Below are 15,482 nucleotides of genomic sequence, written 5' to 3' on the forward strand. Positions count from 1 at the left end.
TCTATAGTGACTACAGCTGGCCAAAATTGGCCCCCAGCTTATCATGCCACACCTGTCATGTCTTAGATGTTATGAGTATTTCATGATACAATGTAGCCTAATAGTCTATATTGTTGTGTCTAGGGGTGTCCTCAACTCAGAATTGTGTTTATGCTGAATAGAAACTTCAAGTATTCATTGTGTGACCATGATATGATTACTTGTTTTGCAAAACATCAACAAGACATTATAACATCTGAACTGTTTATGATAGAGACGAGCTGTAAACATCATCTGAATTGTGAGATTATCTACTTTCCCAGGCTCCTTGAGTGGTGCCTCTATGACAAGGGACCGGGTGCGTGTAATCATGTGGTGCAGGAACAGATGCAGAAATTTTTCTGGTCTTCCATTTTTTTTAACAGATTGGCTATTTTACAATATACAGTCTGTCACAAAAGTTCTTCATATGGCTCAGAGTTGAAAGGCTTGGCAGCTCGGTGTAGCTGTCAAGGTATAATAGGTATAGCTCACCTGGTAGAGCAGCTTGCACTGTGAGCAAGGACTATGCTCCAGTCTGGGATCAAATCCCAGTGGAGAGTTTTACACTAAATGCGCTGAATCTGTAATTATACAATGTCCAGCTGTCAGCAACCGGGGGGTGGGGTGCGAGGAGGTGGCTGGGCGGGTGCAAAACAGTGCAGTCTCCGCCCACCCCCCAGAGGTGAATTGCTAATGTGCATGGCTAATGAGCTGGTTTTAAAATGGCCGAAAAGGGTCGGGGGAGTGAGACTTTAAGCATCATTGAAAAATCTCACATTCATCAAAGTCTCAACCTCTACTTCATTGGAAGTGTTGGAATGGCCTAGTGGATAAGGTTCCTGCCAACACAAGGTCACAGGTTCAAATCCCACCTGAGCAGTCTTGTTAGTGTCAGCCACTTTGACCTTTAACCAATACCACTTGGTCTGGTCACAAGATCAAACTTGATAATGCATATGCGCCCCCACCTATTCTCTTTACCTCTTTCAATCTTGGTTTATGTTAACATGTTTCTTGTTTATACCACTGCACTAAGATTGATTTGCACTGGAACTACAGCTTTGGGCTAGTTAACTTCAGAGTGAGACAGAGTGCAGTTCATCAACAGACAACAGTCTCTGCAACTGTGTATACACTGGCCTAGAGGCAGAGTGAAAGTCTGCTGATCATGAGGTTGTGGGTTCGATACCTACCTTGGGCAACCATTTGTATGGTGATCACTGCTTGCACTATTTGCTAATTCTGCAACAGCGTTCAGCTGCTTTCAGCAGTCACACGCATTTCCATCAGGAAATGATACTTTATCTAGTTAGTGTGACTGCTGAAGCAGTCACACTATTGTTCTTCTGTTTGGCCATTTTCTTCCGCCTTTTTACGGTCTTCTTCTAGTCCTTCATACTTTGTGCTATTTCAACAATTCATATATCAAAACGTGCAGCTTCTTTTGAACTTTATCGGCATTACTTTTCTCTTTTTAACTATTTATACTTTTTCAAATATTTAACTTTTTCTGATTTTTTTCAGCTTTATAATGTGTGTGTATTGCGTCTAACGAGCAGAGCCAGAGTGGTGTCAGAGTGGAGAGAGGCAAAAAAACATTCTAGAGTTTTTCTGGCTAAACTGTCAGCACGGCCACAAATTAAACTCTAGACAAATTATTTTCTCCAGTTTTGTAGCCACACTTGTCTTCTGGCTAAAATTCTGGTCAAAAATGCAAAGAGACTTAGATAATAATTTTAAATATTTTTTAAATGCAGCCAGGGAGCTCTCTGCTCTCATTAAGCTCAATGCATTTTTTTCACATCAGCAGGAGAAGGAGCTCAACTTTGTAACTTGCTGTTAAGTGCTTTTTAATTCATTTTAATTCACCAAAAAATAGTCACAGGTCACAAAAAAGTCCTCTTCTTACTTGGTGTGGCTAATTTATATTAATTTATTTTTGTTTTAAGCATCATTGAAAAATCTCACATTCATCAAAGTCTCAACCTCTCTTCTTGACAACTCCTCTGTAGTGTAGGGGTTAGGGTAACTGCCTGCCAACCCTAAGGTCACTGGTTCGAATCCAAGGGAAGAATTCTTGTTATGTTATGTTGAATTCTGCTCTCCTCCCCCGCCTTCAATTGGTTACAGGTGTTTGTTATCTCCTTGATTACTCATACCAGTTTGCAGCACATCATCACATTACAATGAATGACAACAGTCTTGAAAGCAGTGTGCTCTCTGTAGCCGAGTGGCAGAGTAAAGGTTTAGTGATCATATGGTCACGGGTTCGATTCCTGCCTCAGTCATTTCACATCATTGCTTGACTTTTGATTCCAATTATTCAGCTGTCATTGGACAGTCTTTGATTCCTCATAGTATAAAGCTCATTGTAACTCAGGTTCTCTGTGGCCATATGGTTAGTGTGTTAGGTGTTGTGCTATTTCAACAATTCATATATCAAAACGTGCAGCTTTTTTTGAACTTTATCGGCGTTACTTTTCTCTTTTTAACTATGCTGAGAATTCTCCACAACTCTGTCTGAAACATGCTTATGTCTGTGCTCTCTGTGGCGAAGTGGCAGAGTAAAGGTTTATTGATCATGAGGTCATGGGTTCGATTTCTTACTTTTTTTTTTAAGCAGAAGCCAGTGATCCTCTTATCAAAGGTTTTCTTTACCCCTCACACACTGTCTCTGTCTGTAGCCTAGTGGTTAGCTTGCTGGTCTGGAGACCTGAAGGTTGCTGGTTCAATTCTTGCCTCAACAACAATTATAGTGAATTATTTTCCCAGTTGTCCTCTGTTGACTTCTGATAACTTGCTTCATGTTGAAACTGCTGCTCTCAGCCTGAAATTCACAGAAATTTTCATTCTAAGTCATTCAAGCTTGACTCTCAAGCTTTCTTGATGTTGACAGTGTGCAGATCATTAACAGACAACAGTCTCTGCAACTGTGTGTGCACCGTGGCCTAGAGGCAGAGTGGAAGTCTAATGACCATGAGGTTGTGGGTTCAATTCCGACCTTGGTCAAACATTTGTATGGTGATCACTGCTTGCACCATTTGCTAATTCTGCAACAGCGTTCAGTTGCTATCAGCAGTCACACCATTTCCATTCTTGGAAATGCTTTTTAGTGTGAATGCTGGAAGCATTCACACTATTGTTCTTCTGTTCGGCCATTTTCTTCCGCCTTTTTACGGTTTTAAACTAGTCCTTCATACTTTGTGCGATTTCAACAATTCATATATCAAAACGTGCAGCTTTTTTTGAACTTTATCGGCATTACTTTTCTCTTTTTAACTATTTATACTTTTTAAAATATTTAACTTTTTCTGCAAATTAAACTCTAGACAAATTGTTTTCTCCAGTTTTGGAGCTCTCTGTCTGTAGTCCAGTTGGTAAGGTGGCCGCTTGCCAACCCCAAGGTCACCAGTTCGAATCCAGGCTGAGCAATCTTGTTATGTGATGTTGAATTCTGCTCCCCTCCCCCACCCTCAATTAGTTACAGGTGTTCGTTAAGAGACGCATTAATTGCTTCTGCCACCGTTTGCAGCACATCATCACATTACAATGGCAACATGCTTATCTGTGCTCTCTGTGGCGAAGTGGCAGAGTAAAGGTTTATTGATCATGAGGTCAAGGGTTTGATTCCTGCCTCATTCATGTCGTACTTTCTGCTAGAGACTTCATTCAAATTCTGATTTGTAGACAAACTTCTAATGGCTCATTTATGCATCTATGCATTTATGCTTTTTTAAGCATCATTGAAAAATCTCACATTCATCAAAGTCTCAACCTCTACTTCATCGGAACTGTTGGAATGGCCTACTGGTTAAGGTTCCTGCCATCCAACCACAAGGTCACAGGTTCAAATCCCACCTGAGCAGTCTTGTTAGTGTGTCAGCCACTTTGAACTTTAACCAATACCACTTGGTCTGGTCACATGATCAAACTTGATAATGCATATGCGCCCCCACCTATTCTCTTTACCTCTTTCAATCTTGGTTTGTGTTAACATGTTTCTTGTTTATACCACTGCACTAAGATTGATTTGCACTGGAACTACAGCTTTGGGCTCATTAACTTCAGAGTGAGACAGAGTGCAGTTCATCAACAGACAACAGTCTCTGCAACTGTGTGTATACTGTGGCCTAGAGCAGGGGTTCTTAACCTTTTTGACCTCGAGGCCCAATTTTTATAGTACAAAGTGGCCCGGGGCCCATTAAATACGTATATATATATATATATATATATATATATGTGTGTGTGTGTGTGTGTGTGTGTGTGTGCAAATGAACTATTTAATACTTTTTTATTGCAAATGGCATTCTTTTCCTTTCTTTAAATACATAAATAAATCTAAACAAGTTCTTACCAAAATCACTTTTCATATTTGAAGACCACATAAAATGAAGAAAAATTCGTCTGGATTTTCTTTTTCTTTTTTTTTCAAAAATCAAAAATTGCACTTCAATAAAAATCACAACCAAAAACAAGAATAGACCCTGTCTCTGTTAAGAAAAGATGCACTCAAATATAAAACCACACACAACCAAAACAATAAATAAAATGGCTTATCAAGTCTCAACAAAATAGCACTTCAAGATATTGACCGTGTCATCACAGATGAGCTGAGTAGTGACTGAGGCTGTGTATGTCGCTCTAAGACGGGTGTGGTGGGGGTGTCAGCGGCGTGGAGCGGGTCTCATAGCGGGGACAGCTCCGTGACATCGCCGGTGGGGGCTGTAGGGACGGGGGCGGGGGGCTCACGGCAGCACCGCTGCACCGCTGCTCGTTGGAAACAGCAGTGATGACGTGCTTTCACGTCCGAGTCTCCAAACCAGAAACGTTTGTAACAGTAACAGCGCCGGAAAAGTCGCTAGATTTGTCGCTATTCGCCTTTGACTATAAGAAAGTCTTTAAGAGGGTTTGGAAAGTCGTTAAGTTGGCAAGCGTTGCTCCTCACAGACTCACATGCTGCACTGTGTGTGTGGTAGCGGCCCCGCCTCCCCCCACAGAGACAAAGATCCTGGATGACTGACAAGAGGCTTCACTCCCTTCATTTCATTCCGCTATGGAACAAACGCGCCCAGGTGCTGAGACCGAGTCACAGAGTGAAGCCTCTTGTCATTCAGCCTGTTTGGAGGCCAGAGACGCGGGCCGGACTTTGGACATGATCTACGTAGTCCCGCGGCCCTCGCGGCCCACAGGTGCAAAACTGAAAGTTTTTCGCGGCCCTCTGGGGGGTGCTCGCGGCCCAGGTGTGGGCCGCGGCCCTATGGTTAAGAATCACTGGCCTAGAGGCAGAGTGAAAGTCTGCTGACCATGAGGTTGTGGGTTCGATACCTACCTTGGTCAACCATTTGAATGGTGATCACTGCTTGCACTATTTGCTAATTCTGCAACAGCGTTCAGCTGCTTTCAGCATTCACACGCATTTCCATCAGGAAATGCTACTTTATCTAGTTCTAGTTCTTACTACTTTCCGCCTTTCTACGGTTTTAAACTAGTCCTTCATACTTTGTGCGATTTCAACAATTCATATATCAAAACGTGCAGCTTTTTTTTAACTTTATCGGCATTACTTTTCTCTTTTTAACTATTTATACTTTTTCAAATATTTAACTTTTTCTGCAAATTTTTTCCCATAGGAATGCATTGAAAACGTCTTCAAACTTTTAAAATCTTCTTACTACTTTGAACCTCTAAAACTTCAGCATACTTTCTCCCACAGACTCCATTTGTCTTTTAAATTGTAGACAAACTTTTAATCTATTCACATATTACTCAGCTTATTAATATCTTCAAAAGTTTCTGATATGTGGCCGTTTTAAAATCATTAAAATTTTCGACAAAATCCAACTTTATAATGGTTGTGTATTGCGCTTAACGAGCAGGGCTTAGAGTGAGTGACATCATCGTTAGAGTGAGAGGGATCGAAAAAACATTCAGGATTTTTTCTGGATAAATTGCCAGCACGGCCACAAATTAAACTCTAGACACATGATTTCCTCACCGGTTTGTAGCCACACTTGTCGTGTCTCATTTCATGTGCTCAAAACAGCAGACAGACTTACAGAATTGTCTCAATGAGCCTAATTGTCCAGCTAGACCCGCTCCAGTGGCTCATCCACTTTAATATAAAAGTAGGAGCTGATTTTTTTAGAAAAGCAGAAATGCCCCCCTTTTCTACCTTGCGACCCTGAGAAAAGTTTTTGCCCTACAAACATTTAATGCACATCAATGTGCTCAGGAAGGTCTCCTTGCTCCAGTAGTCATGGCCACATTCTGATAAGAGGTACGGTTCTCTTTTTCTGGGCTGTTTTCGGAAGCTGCACAGAGCTCAAATCTCTCTGCTCTGCTCTGCTCTGTGTGCAGTTGGTCCAGCTGTAGTGGCCAGCTCGTTATCAAAGTCTATAAATAGAACAGGTCAGGTGCAGCCTGGCCGCTCGTTAAGATGTTTTTAAACACAGCCCCACACACATGATAAACCAGACTGACAGAGGATGTCCACGCACAAACACAGGCATCACACTCACACAGACAGACACACACAGACACTCACACACAGTCACACATGCACACATACACAAACAGACAAACAGACACAACACAACACTGTTCCATACAGTAAAATGTAAGCAGTTAGTTGAGTCGTCATGGTAACTTCTGAGGGCAGGCTGCCACGCAGGTGTAATCAATCAGATCATTAGGGAGAGAGGAGTTCTGTGGCGCTTATCAACAGTTTTACTTTCTGCACATGTACACGCAGGCAGAGAGACCGTCAGACTCACACACCCAGACACACACACAGGTTTTCAGCTCAAATTCATCAGCCTCTCAATTACTTTATACTTTTGATGTAAACATCTCCAACAATTTATATTTTTCTCATGAATTTAAGTTCAGACGTTTAGTCTTTCCAACTCTATTAATAGTAGTACAATTACAGGTGGAGCCTGGGATATAGGATGCAGCTTTTAACATGTGTCAAATCTATCTATCTATCTATCTATCTATCTATCTATCTATCTATCTATCTATCTATCTATCTATCTATCTATCTACCTATCTATCTCTTTTTTCAAACCCTTTGTCTCTTTTTTCACTTTTTCTTTCCTTCTTTTACTCCTTCATTTGTATTTTACATAACTTATTTCTATATTTCCCTCTCCATCCATCCATCCATCCATCTACTTCGTTCTATCTATCATCCCCCTCTCTCTTTTTCTTCTTTCTTTCTTTCTTCTACCCCATTTCTTTTTACTTCTTTGTTTCTTTCTACTCCTTTTCTCTTTCTTTGTTTCTACCCCATTTCTTTCTTTCTTTCTTTCTTTCTACCGCTCTCCGTATATCTCTCTTTCATTTATCCACCCCAATTTCTTTCCTTCTTTCTTACTACCCCTCTGTCTCTTTCATTCATTCTCTATTCTCTTTATCTTCTATCTTTCTGTTTTTCTTTCCTTTGTCTTTCTCTATCTACCCTTCTCTCTGTGTCTTTTTCTTTCTTTCTGTTCTTTCTTTCTGTTCTTTCTTTCTCTCTTTCTTTCTCCATCTACCCTTCCCATTTTCTTTCTTTCCTTCTGTCCTTTTCTTTTTTCTCTCTTGTTCCAATCTTTTTCTTTCTTTCTTTCTTTCTTTCTTTCTTTCTTTCTTTCTTTCTTTCTTTCTTTCTTTCTTTCTTTCTTTCTACTCCTTTTCTCTTTCTTTGTTTCTACCCCATTTCTTTCTTTCTTTCTTTCTTTCTTTCTTTCTACTCCTTTTCTCTTTCTTTGTTTCTACCCCATTTCTTTCTTTCTTTCTTTCTTTCTTTCTACCGCTCTCTGTATATCTCTCTCTTTCATTTATCCACCCCAATTTCTTTACTTCTTTCTTACTACCCCTCTGTCTCTTTCATTCATTCTCTATTCTCTTTATCTTCTATTATTCTGTTTTTCTTACCTTTTTCTTTCTCTATCTACCCTTCTCTCTGTGTCCTTTTCTTTCTTTCTGTCCTTTTGTTCTTTCTTTCTTTCTTTCTTTCTCCATCTACCCTTCCGATTTTCTTTCTTTCCTTCTGTCCTTTTTTTTTCTCTCTTCTTTCTTTCTTTCTTTCTTTCTTTCTTTCTTTCTTTCTTCAGCTCATTAGTGTGACTGCTGAAGCAGTCACACTATTGTTCTTCTGTTTGGCCATTTTCTTCCGCCTTTTTACGGTCTTCTTCTAGTCCTTCATACTTTGTGCTATTTCAACAATTCATATATCAAAACGTGCAGCTTTTTTTGAACTTTATCGGCATTACTTTTCTCTTTTTAACTATTTATACTTTTTCAAATATTTAACTTTTTCTGATTTTTTTCAGCTTTATAATGGGTGTGTATTGCGTCTAACGAGCAGAGCTAGAGTGGTGCTAGAGTGGATAGAGGCAAAAAAACATTCTAGAGTTTTTCTGGCTAAACTGTCAGCACGGCCACAAATTAAACTCTAGACAAATTATTTTCTCCAGTTTTGTAGCCACACTTGTCTTCTGGCTAAAATTCTGGTCAAAAATGCAAAGAGACTTAGATAATAATTTAAAATATTTTTTAAATGCAGCCAGGGAGCTCTCTGCTCTCATTCAGCCCAATGCATTTTTTTTACAGCAGCAGGAGAAGGAGCTCAACTTTGTAACTTGCTGTTAAGTGCTTTTTAATTCATTTGAATTCACCAAAAAATAGTCACAGGTCACAAAAAAGTCCTCTTCTTACTTGGTGTGGCTAATTTATACTAATTTCTTTTTATTTTAAGCATCATTGAAAAATCTCACATTCATCAAAGTCTCAACCTCTCATCTCCCCAACTCGACTCTAGTGTAGTGGTTAGGGTTGCTGCTTGCCAACCCCAAGGTCACTGGTTCAAATCCAGATTGAGCAATCTTGTTATGAATTCTGCTCCCCTCCATCACCCTCAATTGGTTACAGGTGGTCGTTAAGAGACGCATTAATTGCTAGTGCCACAGTTTGTAACTTGCTGTTAAGTGCTTTTTAAATCATTTTAATTCACCAAAAAATAGTCACAGGTCACAAAAAAGTCCTCTTCTTTCTTGGTGTGGCTAATTTCTGCACTTTCCTTACCTTTTTTTTTTAAGCAGGAGCCAGTGATCCTCTTATCAAAGGTTTTCTTTGCCCCTCACATACTGTCTCTGCCTGTAGCCTAGTGGTTAGCTTGCTGAGCTGGAGACCTGAAGGTTACTGGTTCAAATCTTGCCTCAATAACAATTATAGTGAATTATTTTCCCAGTCGTCCTCTGTTGACTTCTGATAACTTGCTTCATGTTGAAACTGCTGCTCTCAGCTTGAAATTCACAGAAATTTTCATTCTAAGTCATTCAAGCTTGACTCTCAAGCTTTCTTGATGTTGACAGTGTGCAGATCATTAACAGACAACAGTCTCTGCAACTGTGTGTGCACCGTGGCCTAGAGGCAGAGTGGAAGTCTAATGACCATGAGGTTGTGGGTTCGATTCTGACCTTGGTCAAACATTTGTATGGTGATCACTGCTTGCGCTATTTGCTAATTCTGCAACAGCGTTCAGTTGCTATCAGCAGTCACACCATTTCCATTCTTGGAAATGCTTTTTCTAGTTTAGCATTGTTTCAACAATTTCTTCAGCTCATTCAGCATTGCTTTCAGCATTCACACCATTTCCATTCTTGGAAATGTTTTTTCTAGTTAGTGTGAATGCTGGAAGCATTCACACTATTGTTATTCTGTTCGGCCATTTTCTTTATTAGTGTGACTGCTGAAGCAGTCACACTATTGTTCTTCTGTTTGGCCATTTTCTTCCGCCTTTTTACGGTCTTCTTCTAGTCCTTCATACTTTGTGCTATTTCAACAATTCATATATCAAAACGTGCAGCTTTTTTTGAACTTTATCGGCATTACTTTTCTCTTTTTAACTATTTATACTTTTTAAAATATTTAACTTTTTCACAAAAAATCTCACATTCATCAAAGTCTCAACCTCACTTCTTCACAACTCCACTGTAGTGTAGGCGTTAGGGTGCATGCTTGCCAACCCTAAGATCACTGGTTCGAATCCAAGGGAAGAACTCTTGTTATGTTATGTTGAATTCTGCTCTCCTCCCCCGCCTTCAATTGGTTACAGGTGTTTGTTATCTCCTTGATTACTCGTACCAGTTTGCAGCACATCATCACATTACAATGAATGACAACAGTCTTGAAAGCAGTGTGCTCTCTGTAGCCGAGTGGCAGAGTAAAGGTTTAGTGATCATATGGTCATGGGTTCGATTCCTGCCTCAGTCTTTTCACTTCATTGCTTGACTTTTGATTCCAATTATTCAGCTGTCATTGGACAGTCTTTGATTCCTCATAGTATAAAGCTCATTGTAACTCAGGTTCTCTGTGGCCATATGGTTAGTGCTCAGCCTGAAATTCACAGACATTTTCATTCTAAGTCATTCAAGCTTGACTCTCAAGCTTTCTTGATGTTGACAGTGTGCAGATCATTAACAGACAACAGTCTCTGCAACTGTGTGTGCACCGTGGCCTAGAGGCACAGTGGAAGTCTAATAACCATGAGGATGTGGGTTCGATTCTGACCTTGGTCAAACATTTGTATGGTGATCACAGCTTGCACTATTTGCTAATTCTGCAACAGCGTTCAGTTGCTGTCAGCAGTCACACCATTTCCATTCTTGGAAATGCTTTTTCTAGTTTTTCTTCTTACTACTTTCCGCCTTTCTACGGTTTTAAACTAGTCCTTCATACTTTGTGCGATTTCAACAATTCATATATCAAAACGTGCAGCTTTTTTTGAACTTTATCGGCATTACTTTTCTCTTTTTAACTATTTATACTTTTTAAAATATTTAACTTTTCCTGCTAATTTTTTCCCATAGGAATGCATTGAAAACATCTTCAAACTTTTAAAATTTTCTTACTACTTTGAACCTCTAAAACGTCAGCATACTTTCTCCCACAGACTCCATTTGACTTTTAAACTGTAGACAAACTTTTAATCTATTCACATATTACTCAGCTTATTGATATCTTCAACAGTTTTTAGGTATTTGGCTGTTTTAAAATCATTAAAATTTTCAACAAAATCCAACTTTATAATGGTTGTGTATTGCGCTTAACGAGCAGGGCTTAGAGTGAGTGACATCATCGTTAGAGTGAGAGGGATCAAAAAAACATTCAGGTTTTTTTCTGGATAAATTGCCAGCACGGCCACAAATTAAACTCTAGACACATGATTTCCTCACCGGTTTGTAGCCACACTTGTCATGTCTCATTTAATGTGCTCAAAACAGCAGACAGACTTACAGAATTGTCTCAATGAGCCTAATTGTGCAGCTAGACCCGCTCCAGTGGCTCATCCACTTCAATATAAAAGTAGGAGCTGATTTTTTTAGAAAAGCAGAAATGCCCCCCTTTTCTACCTTGCGACCCTGAGAAAAGTTTTTGCCCTATAAACATTTAATGCACATCAATGTGCTCAGGAAGGTCTCCTCTCCCAGTAGTCATGGCCACATTCTGATAAGAGTTACGGTTCTCTTTTTATGGGCTGTTTTGGGAAGCTGCACAGAGCTCAAATCTCTCTGCTCTGCTCTGCTCTGTGTGCAGTTGGTCCAGCTGTAGTGGCCAGCTCGTTATCATGTCTATAAATAGAACAGTGCAGGTGCAGCCTGGCCGCTCGTTAAGATGTTTTTAAACACAGCCCCACACACATGATAAACCAGACTGACAGAGGATGTCCACGCACAAACACAGGCATCACACTCACACAGACAGACACACACAGACGCTCACACACAGTCACACATGCACACATACACAAACAGACAAACACACAAACACAACACTGTTCCACACAGTAAAATGTAAGCATGGTCGTCGCCATGGTAACTTCTGAGGGCAGGCTGCCACGCAGGTGTAATCAATCAGATCATTAGGGAGAGAGGAGTTTTGTGGCGCTTAACAGTTTTACTTTCTGCACATTTACACGCAGACAGAGAGACCGTCAGACTCACACACCCAGACACACACACACACACACACACACACACACACACACACACACACACACACAGATTTTCAGCTCAAATTCATCAGGCTCTCAATTATTTTATACTTTTGATGTAAACATCTCCAACAATTTATATTTTTCTCATGAATTTAAGTTCAGACGTTTAGTCTTTCCAACTCTATTAATAGTAGTACAATTGACCCTTTGTCAAGGCCCCGCCCCCCACGGTTACTGTTGCTAGGTTGGACAAACAATGGTCACGGAAGGGTTAACTCCCATTGGAAACCATTGAAAATTAGGAAGATTTAAATTGCTAGTAAGGGAAATTTGAATTAACTTACATATCAGAAAAATGGTGTCCGTGATAGAAGACAGACGTGGCTAAAGAGCGATTGAACGGGCATTACCCGACTTTTCCGAAAAATGGGGAAAAATCATTGTTTTGGTCACTCACTAGCTAGTAGCTAACGGCGCTAGCTAACGTTAGCTACAAGCTAATCTCCGCCGATCTCCCGTTTCTCCTCGTAAAACTTCGCAAAGTTAAAAAGACATTAGTGGCGGTAATGTTACGTTTGCTAGATAACTTTGAAGGTATTAGATCTTCTCTGTCTATGAACACGACCAGAGAGTGGACTAGAGAATGAATGAGCTTAGCACTTAGCACAGTACAGCCAGGGAAAACGGGCTCACTTCTCATGAGGACTGCACACAACAACAACAAACAAAACTTTGCAGTTAACCCCTGACCTATGCCTACAGCTCCCCCTAGTGGACCACCCCCAAACCCTATTATTAAGCTCAATTAAATACGTAACAGAAGCTTAAAGTAATATTATATGTTAGGCTAAGTATGTTTATTGATGTCTTGTGTTTAGGGAATGGGATAAAAATGACTCCAATACGTTCCAGATATTGTGAGTCGCTATTGCAGGAACCCCAGACACACATTTTAACCATATTGAAAAATTATAAAGAAGTTTTTGCCCAAAAGTTGCTGTCTACCTATCTTGTTTCATAGGGTTTCATTCCAGGGTTGTCCAACCTTAGAATGTTGCGCAACACGTGACATGGGGAGAAGCGCTCTGATTGGTGGAACAGCAGACCAATCAGAAGGCCAACAAAGGGTCAATTACAGGTGGAGCCTAGGACATAGGATGCAGCTTTTAACATGTGTCCTATCTATCTATCTATCTATCTATCTATCTATCTATCTATCTATCTATCTATCTATCTATCTATCTATCTATCTATCTATCTATCTATCTATCTATACCCCTCCCTATTTTTTAACCCCTCTGATCGATCGATCTATCTATCTATCTATCTATCTATCTATCTATCTATCTATCTATCTATCTATCTATCTATCTATCTATCTATCTATCTATCTATCTATAAACCCTTTGTCTCTCTTTTTCTTTCTTTCTTTTACTCCTTCATTTGTATTTTACATAACTTCTTTCTATCTTTCCCTCCCTATCCATCCATCCATCTACCTCTTTCTATCTATCATCCCCCTCTCTCTTTTTCTTCTTTCTTTCTTTCTTTCTTTCTTTCTTTCTTTCTTTCTTTCTTTCTTTCTTTTTACTTCTTTGTTTCTTTCTGTTTTTCTTTCTACTCCTTTTCTCTTTCTATGTTTCTACCCCATTTCTTTCTTTCTTTCTACTGCTCTCTGTATATCTCTCTCTTTCATTTATCCACCCCAATATCTTTCCTTCTTTCTTACTACTCCTCTGTCTCTTTCATTCATTCTCTATTCTCTTTATGTTCTATTATTCTGCTTTTCTTACCTTTTTCTTTCTCTATCTACCCTTCTCTCTGTGTCTTCTTTCTTTCTGTCCTTTTGTTCTTTCTTTCTTTCTCCATCTACCCTTCCCATTTTCTTTCTTTCCTTCTGTCCTTTTCTTCTTTCTTTCTTTCTTCAGCTCATTCAGCTTTGTTTCAACAATTTCTTCAGCTCATTCAGCATTGCTTCCAGCATTCACACCATTTCCATTCTTGGAAATGTTTTTTCTAGTTTTTCTTCTTACTACTTTACGCCTTTCTACGGTTTTAAACTAGTCCTTCATACTTTGTGCGATTTCAACAATTCATATATCAAAACGTGCAGCTTTTTTTGAACTTTATCGGCATTACTTTTCTCTTTTTAACTATTTATACTTTTTAAAATATTTAACTTTTTCTGCAAATTTTTTCCCATAGGAATGCATTGAAAACGTCTTCAAACTTTTAAAATCTTCTTACTACTTTGAACCTCTAAAACTTCAGCATACTTTCTCCCACAGACTCCATTTGTCTTTTAAATTGTAGACAAACTTTTAATCTATTCACATATTACTCAGCTTATTGATATCTTTAACAGTTTTAGATTGTTGGCTGTTTTAAAATCATTAAAATTTTCGACAAAATCCAACTTTATAATGGTTGTGTATTGCGTTTAACGAGCAGGGCTTAGAGTGAGTGACATCATCGTTAGAGTGAGAGGGATCGAAAAAACATTCAGGATTTTTTCTGGATAAATTGCCAGCACGGCCACAAATTAAACTCTAGACACATGATTTCCTCACCGGTTTGTAGCCACACTTGTCGTCTCTCATTTGATGTGCTCAAAACAGCAGACAGACTTACAGAATTGTCTCTATGAGCCTAATTGTCCAGCTAGACCCGCTCCAGCCATCTATCTATCTATCTATACCCCTCCCTATTTTTTAACCCCTCTGTATGTATGTATGTATGTATCTATCTATCTATCTATCTATCTATCTATCTATCTATCTATCTATCTATCTATCTATCTATCTATCTATCTATCTATCTATCTATACCCCTCCCTATTTTTAACCCCTCTGTATCTATCTATCTATCTATCTATCTATCTATCTATCTATCTATCTATCTATCTATCTATCTATCTATCTATCTATCTATCTATCTATCTATCTATCTATCTATCTATCTATCTATCTATCTATACCCCTCCCTATTTTTTAACCCCTCTGTATGTATCTATCTATCTATCTATCTATCTATCTATCTATCTATCTATCTATCTATCTATCTATCTATCTATCTATCTATCTATCTATCTATCTATCTATCTATCTATCTATCTATCTATCTATCTATCTATCTATCTATACCCCTCCCTATTTTTAACCCCTCTGTATCTATCTATCTATCTATCTATCTATCTATCTATCTATCTATCTATCTATCTATCTATCTATCTATCTATCTATCTATCTATCTATCTATCTATCTATCTATCTATCTATCTATCTATCTATCTATCTATCTATCTATCTATCTATCTATACCCCTCCCTATTTTTAACCCCTCTGTATCTATCTATCTATCTATACCTTCCCTATTTTTAACCCCTCTGTATCTATCTATCTATCTATACCCCTCCCTATTTTTAACCCCTCTGTCTCCTTTCTTTCTTTCATTCTTTCTTTCTTTCTTTCTTTCTTTC

At 39.0% G+C, this 15,482-nt stretch overlaps 1 protein-coding gene across 1 annotated transcript in view; it reads right to left on the minus strand.

Moving 5' to 3' along the window:
- Positions 1-15,482, minus strand: part of dner (delta/notch-like EGF repeat containing) — a 109,337-nt gene that overhangs the window by 60,403 nt on the left and 33,452 nt on the right. The window lies entirely within an intron of this gene.

This window comes from Trachurus japonicus, chromosome 13 (genome assembly GCF_045865225.1).
Source record: "Trachurus japonicus isolate A0001 chromosome 13, Traja_1.0".
NCBI classification, from domain to species: domain Eukaryota; kingdom Metazoa; phylum Chordata; class Actinopteri; order Carangiformes; family Carangidae; genus Trachurus; species Trachurus japonicus.